Source organism: Triturus cristatus, chromosome 3_2 (assembly GCF_964204655.1).
Source record: "Triturus cristatus chromosome 3_2, aTriCri1.1, whole genome shotgun sequence".
Classification (NCBI taxonomy): Eukaryota; Metazoa; Chordata; class Amphibia; order Caudata; family Salamandridae; genus Triturus; species Triturus cristatus.
The window spans coordinates 486,807,611-486,814,239 of NC_140584.1; the positions used below are offsets into that span (position 1 = coordinate 486,807,611).

Below are 6,629 nucleotides of genomic sequence, written 5' to 3' on the forward strand. Positions count from 1 at the left end.
TGCTTTCATTGGTGTCCTTCCCTACACCATCCAAACTAGTTATGTTGTATAGTTGGGGGATCACTGAGCTTAGCAATTCTTTAGCCTACTATCACTATAAGTCCCTCCTCTATTTGTGTGATAAACATGGGCATTGAATTATCTTCTCTTTTAGTGGCTACTAACACCCCTATCATCACACCAGTCTGACTAAACATGTATTTTTCCCTTAGCATATTTGACTCCACTGCTCGCTCAGAATATATGTATGATGTGCTGCCATTCTAACTACTTTGCAGATTGAATATTGTGAATTCACCTGATCCAACAACGCACCCACGTTACTGTACTTACATTTTAGGTAAGATATTGATGGCATACACCTATCTCCTTTTAGTCTAAACTAAATACTACTGCACAAATGGTAAATAGTGTAATGCTGATTTGCTTCTTTTAGAATATTGAGGTGAATTAGGACATTGGGTGTGAACACTGTGCCTTATAGGTAGGCTTTCCTATGGTTTCAATTGAAGTTGCCCTGGTGGAGATACACATTAAAAACCCAGATTACTTTTCCAAACAGTGACTTGGCCCATTGTTTTCATTTGAAGTTGCCATGGTTCAGAAATTAATTCGGAAGTAGATTACTTGTCTGAACAGGGACTTGTGCCTGGTGATTGTGCATTTTGGAGAAAGTACCTGTGGAAGCATAGTCATAACTTTTATCATAGTTATCTTCTTATTTCTAAATGGGACTTAATATGTAGCTACTGAGCCTGCTGTAATTTTTGACTGTTAATCACAAAATGTATTAAATAAAACTATGCATAACCATTTGCAAATTTTATTTGTTGATTTTCTGATTTGTCATTGTTCAACCATCCATTTTGGATGACCTATAGTCTTACAACCTGGACAGTTTAGGGGCCTGATTTATATATCCCGTCCACCAAAATATAAATCCCATTATATCCTATGGAATTTATATTTTAGTGGATGGGATATCCGTCACCGTTGAGAGGGAGTAACCCGTCCACCTAGATCTAAATCAGGCGCTAAGTCCTTTTAGTATTTTTATTGTGTATATAAATATTGTCTGACTCACAAAATTATTGATTTAGATAAAGATTTTAAAACTTTTGAGTTTGTGGTTATTTCAAACTAAGTTATTTCAAGTTAAATGTCATTTTCTACCTTAAACTATCTCAGCAACCTGATTCATTGAGTAAAGGAATTATTAAGGAGATCAAGTTGGTAAGACTTGGTAAAGGTGATTATCAAATTACAGATAACACTCAAAATTAATGACAGCGGGGTTTACTAGCTTATCTGTGTGAATGTTTGGGCCCAGGTGAATATTAGGTATGTGTGTGTGTAACCCGAGCTGGTAACCCCCGTGCTCCATCAGTTTTGCTTGGTAGCAGAGGATGGTTAGGTTCTAGTTAGGTGGAGAATATTGTGGATTGAATTATTTGATTTATGCATTAACAACCGCTATTCGTTAATTGTTTATGTATTGTTTCATGTTGTCTGGAATTTTCCGGGAATATTGAATAGCGGGTGGCGAATGGAAGCCATACTGCAGTGAGGTTACTTGTCTGGATCAGGAAAGTGCTGAAAGTTACGCAGGACTAGAAGCACTGATTTAGGGATTATTTTTCTTTCGTATAAAAGTGAGAGTAATTGGCAGCAAAGGAGTTCGCTGGTGAAACTTTGGTCTTATATCACCTAGAAAGGGTAATACTGAAGGAGTAGCAGGTTCTCTGATGCTTGTGTGAAGAGTAAGCGGAAAAGTTTTACTCGTAGTGTGTGAAGAGTAAGCGGAAGGGTTTTACTCGTAGTGTGTGAAGAGTACGCGGAAAAGGTTTGCTAGCAGTAAAAGGTTGACTATTCTTTGAATTTAGAGGATCAGACTTAGTAGCAAATGTTTCTATGTTGTTGATTAATGAAGATTACATGTAAAATTGTGAGAAAATAAGTTTTCGTATTACCTTGTAAAGGAGGGGTCAGTTGCAGGTGCTGCACTGACGTCACAAAGAGCCGCACTGGGATTAGTTGAAACAGCGGGTGTGTGACTGACGCCAGAATTGTGAAGGAGGGGTCAGTGGTGAGGAGTGATACTGACGTCACTGAGAGCCGCGCTAGTACTGGCAAAACGCACAGTGAAAAACGAACCTTGATTGGTTGCAAGACTAGAAGACGCTATACTATTGGAGGAGTGTATTAGGAAAAAGCGGACATTTGAATAGCTGTAAACATAGAAATCCTAAGAATAATAATAGATAGTGGATTTTGTATGTACAATCCGACATTAAAAGGTACTCTCCCAGACAGAAGATATTTAGGCTTTGCCCACGAACAGTACATAAAAGGGAGATCACGCAAAATGTATGGAGAGAAAAGAAAAATGTCATTTATGCAGAAAATTAAGAATTATTTTAAAAAGGTTAAGCCCATTAAAACTAGAGAAGGAATTCTCATTCCTCCTCCGAAAACTCCCGCATCCTATATGATGGTAGAAAGAGGTTATCATACTTTCGTATGGTTAGAGAATTGGGTAGAATATACAAAAGATGATGGAATACTGGCGTTCCCAGAGTACGGATCATTTAATGGAAGAATATTACATCATTTACGCACTAGAATGAATGAGTTAGAGCTAAGACCCAGATTAACTCAATATGAAGCACTAGAAGAATGGGAGACTGAGGTATTTGAGCGGGATAGACCCAGGAGTGACGGAAATTTTAGTAGATTTTATCCAACATTTCGACGTGAAACTCGAGATAAGCAGATGAAACAGTGGAGGCAGGCCATGTTAACTGAAGGGTTATATCCTGTATTGATGGCTGAGGAACAGACAGGAGGAAAGTGCACAGAAAAGAAAAAGCATTGAACATTAACTGGTTGCGGAGACTCAGAAGATGATTATTTAGAAGATATTTTAATGAAAAATCCTCTGCCTTATCAAGAAGGACCTAATAGAACTACCCCGAGTGCTCTGATTTTTGATACACCCTTAGTACCACAAATAGTACATGAGAGAACAATGAAAAGGGTACTTCAGGAAAAAGAAAGAGAAGCAATAAATAAGAATAGAGACAAATTAATACAGAAGATAACACAGTTAAACGCACATCCCAAAACTCTGACTATACCAGCGACTATAGGTCCTGTTGTCCCACTGTACAGGGATAAATCAAATTGTCCTAAAACACCTGTCATGACTACACCCATTATTGAGCCAAGAATAGAGAAGATAGTAGTTGATGACCAAACTAGTGATTGCGAGTATGTAATTTCATTAATGGACTTGCCGATAAGAGGGCACATAAATGACACACCCAGAAGAGTCCCACCAGGTTGCTCAAAAGAGCTACTAATTGAGACATCCACCGGATCAAAAAGTGCCACCATTGTAACTCCAGAAGATATAGAAAGATGGGCACAGGAAATAGAGAAACCAAATCCACCACCGAAAATATTAGACATATTTAAATGAAGAGTTGAATTAGAAGAAATGATAACTGGAAATGTAGGATTAGATAGGTTAAATATCTATTATGAGGAAGAATTGCTGTTTATTTGCAGAAGCATAACCCGAAACACAAAAGCATTTCATGAAAAATTGGTAAATTTGGCTTCTGAAATGGGAATAGAAATAGGGCGATCCAAAGTATTGCAAAAACCTTATAGAGCAGAATCTTCTGATAAAGATTTGGAAAATATGAACGTGTCAGGAAGAAAATTGCAGGTTAAAGAATTAATGACTATATTGCAGAAATGGGGAGACTTAGACAGGTGGAAAGTTCGGTGGTCAAAGAAAAAGGAGGAAGCCCAAACAAATCGATTAACATCTGAATATTTAATGAAAGAAACAGAGAAGGCGGAAAGGTTGTATCCAATGAGAGAAGTTCCAGGAGGGGTTTATGTACATGTCCCATGGACCCGACAGGATATTTTATCATTTACAAATGATTTCCCTAAGTTGAGAGAAAAACCAGTGGAATGGTACAGGCAAGTTGAAAGGTTTGTGAAAGTATCGAAAGTTTTGTCGAAGGATCTAGATCAGGGGTGTCAAACTCAAATTCATCAGGGGCCGCATCAGCAGTTTGGTCACCCTCAAAGGGCCGGTTGTATCTGTAGGACTATGTGTCCACTCTTTATTATCATAAATTATTGTCACTGCATTCAATTATTACTGTTTTTTGTAATAATAACTTGCTCAGCAAGCAGAAACATAGTCAGAATAATGGCAAGTAGATATTCAAATGTACAATTATTGTACAATTTATTGAAAAATGATTTTTGGTAACAGACAGTAATTTTTTTTTTTTAAACATACAAATATTGCCAAACACTGTTTATTACACATATATGGCAAACACAAGGCATTAACTTTTTTTTAACTTTTCTGACTAGATGGCTGACATCGTTTTCCTGAGGTCAGTCCATCGATGTCTGGCGTTAGGTCTTGTGCTGTAGCAATCCGCAAAACAGCATGGAGGTTATCATCAGTGATGCGTGATCTGAGCTTGGTCTTGTTCAGATTCATGACTGAAAACATCTGTTCACATAGATAGGTGCTCCCAAATATGGACAGAACACGTGCAGCTTGAAGTCGGAGCTGTGGCATCAAAGCAGGGGGGAGGAGACGGTAAAAGTCGTCGACTGTCGCATCCTGGAACTTCGCTTTCAGGCTGCTGTTGCACTGAAGTTCTATTAATTCCATTTGAAGGTGATGTGGTGCACTGTCAACATCGATGTTGAAGGGATTGGCAAAGCTGGTAAAGGTTAAGTTTTGTCCTTTAAAGTCAGAAAAGCCTCGATTGAATTCATCAATCAGCCGATTCACTTTGGTACCCAATCGAGCACATGAAAAAGTACCTGGGAATGAGGTTGAGATGCTCTGGCAGGTAGGAAAGTGGGCAAGACTGTCTTTTTCAAGCTGTGACTTCCATAGGCGCAGTTTCTCCTGGAAAGCTGTTATTGCCTCATACATTGAGGTTATGACTTGTTTGCGGCCCTGCAGCTTCAGATTCAGTTGGGCGAGATGCTCTGTTATGTCACACAACATGGCAAAATCGCACAGCCAGTTTGGATCTGACAGTTCTGACAAGGGCTTCCCTTTACTTTGCATAAAAAGAGTAATTTCTTCCAAAAGCTCAAAAAATCTCTTGAGAACGGAGCTCCTACTCAGCCACCTTACTTCTGTATGGTATGGCACATCTGTATGTTCCATGCCCACTTCCTTCAAAAAATGTTGGAACTGACGATGATTCAGACCCCGTGCACGCAGAAAATTCACTGTTTTCGTGACTGTGGACATTGTTATCCAGTTGCAGAACCTTGCCACACAGAGCTCCTTTGTGGATAATGCAGTGATAAGTTATCAGCGGCGTGTGGCAATTACTTTTTTTCATTTTCTCTTTTAACAGTCCAACCAAGCCATTTCTCTCTCCACACATTGCTGGAGCGCCATCAGTAGTAAGTCCCACCAACTTTTCCCACGGTAATTTCATTTTATTTACGGATTCCTCCACTGCATTGAAGATGTCCCTCCCAGTTGTTGTCCCATACATGGCAACCACATCCAAGAGCTCCTCACTGACAGACTAGTCTTCCTTCACACCTCTTACAAAAATAGCTAGATGAGCTGTATCAGTATTGTCAGTGCTTTCATCAACAGCTAATGAAAATGCCAGATAACTGCATGCCTCTTCAGTCAACTTTGTTTTAAAATTACAGGCTAGGTCCCTGACTCGGTTTGTGATGGTGTTTCTTGACAAGCTGACATTGCTAACAGCCTGTCTCTGCTCAGGGCACACCTGTTCACATACCTTCAGCATACACTGCTTTACAAATGCACCTTCTGAAAAGCACTTTGAAGCTCGCGCAATTTCTATAGCCACAAGATAGCTGGCTTTCACTGCTGCATCATTTTTTGCTGTCATTTTTGCAAAAATATTCCGTTGAGAATGCAGGCTACCTTTTAATTCTTGGACCTTTTGTTGCTTTTCCTGGTGGCTAAGGTTAGCAAATTTGGCTCCATGTTTGGTCTCAAAGTGCCGGCGTAAATTGTATTCCTTCATCACTGCCACTGCCTCATAGCAAATAAGACATACCGGCTTGTCTCCATTAATCACAAACATGTATTCACTTTCCCATCTCTCCTGAAATTGCCTTCCCTCTGCATCAACTTTTCTTTTCTTGGACATTTTTGGGTTATTAATTTGATTGTAGTTTATGGTCCCTATACCACTGTAAAGTGACACGGAAGTGGTCAGTATATCCAAAGTTTTCTGAAGCAGAATAATAAGCAGACCCCCCCTAATAAGCAGACCCCCCTCCCCCCCACATACATCATATGTACTTACAGTACAGGAGAGAAGGGTTCAGGCAGCCGTTGGATCTGTCACAGGATGGCATGCGCTCAATATAAAAACAAGTGGAGGTTTCCTCAATGCATGTAATGTGGAGGTTTCCTGTAGAACGGCCGGCGGCGCTAGAAGGCAGACGTTCCCTGGCTTGTAGGCTGGCGCGCAATGCGCTGAAGAGGCGGCCGCGCATGCGCTGAAGAGGCGGCTTTCGAGAATAAGGTGAAGGCTTTCTTGTGTCAAAATAAAAGCTAGAATAAACGAAGAAGGCTG

The 6,629-nt window shown here is 39.9% G+C and overlaps 1 pseudogene; it reads right to left on the reverse strand.

The window, feature by feature from the left end:
- Positions 1-4,384: 4,384 nt before the first annotated feature.
- Positions 4,385-6,197, reverse strand: LOC146857582 (general transcription factor II-I repeat domain-containing protein 2 pseudogene; annotated as a pseudogene).
- Positions 6,198-6,629: the final 432 nt, after the last annotated feature.